Consider the following 1,037-nt stretch of genomic DNA (forward strand, 5'->3'; position numbering starts at 1 on the left):
TAAAAATATAAATGAAAATTTTCATAAAATTTTAAATTATATTTAAAAATGAAAATTTTAAAATAAAGTAGTAAATTACTAAAAAAATGAATACATAAAATAAATACAACAATAGATAAAAAGAGATGCGACTTCCCCCTACATATTTTATACTTTCTCCTACAAAAAAACTTGTAATGCCTACTCCATTTGTAATTCCATCGATTACTCGCCTATCAAAAAAATGAGTTAGTTCGGACAATCCTCTTATACCTTTTGTTAAGGATATTGAATAAAACGTATCTATGTAACCACGATTATATGACCAATCGTATATCAAATATATTATTTTATCCAAGAAAATTCTTTTAGGACCCCTTTTTGCAAACGAATTTAGTAAGTTCAAATTTTGTAAAGATGAATAAAAAGGCTTATATAAAAGGAATGCTGTAAATATTCCAAAACAAGCTATACTCACTGAAAAAGTTGCATTTGTTAAAAATTGATACCAATCCTCAAAATCATTTGAATTTTGATGTAAAAGATTTATAGATGGAGTTAATAATTTGGATAATATATCCAAATGTATTCCTTCTTGATTAAAAGGAATTGCTATGGCTCCAACAAAAAAAGTAAATAGAACCAGTATAAGCATAGGAAATAACATAGTATTATCCGATTCATGAGGATAAGAAAAAGCCTTCTTGTAGCCAAAATTCGTAATAGTAATAAGAGCCCCTTTTTTTACATTACCACCAATTCTATATGGCTTCTCATTATTATTCATTGTTAATAAATTATTCATTGTTAATAAAGGGGATAAAGGAAAATTTCTGTTAATCATTGTTTGCTCTTCTTTTTTACCCCATAGTTTTATTGAATAGAAGGAGCTACCTTTTTTGCCACTATAATTTTGAAAATTAATGTTTAAATGTCCTTCAAAAGTAAGTAAATAGATCCGAAACATATAAAATGCTGTTAATCCGGCCGTGGACCAAGCTATTATTGCAAAAATCGGTGAATACAACCAACTGTCACTAAGAATTTCATCTTTGGAC

Source organism: Durio zibethinus, unplaced genomic scaffold, assembly GCF_047325235.1.
Source record: "Durio zibethinus cultivar Kanyao isolate XHJ-2024 unplaced genomic scaffold, ASM4732523v1 HiC_scaffold_3, whole genome shotgun sequence".
Classification (NCBI taxonomy): Eukaryota; Viridiplantae; Streptophyta; class Magnoliopsida; order Malvales; family Malvaceae; genus Durio; species Durio zibethinus.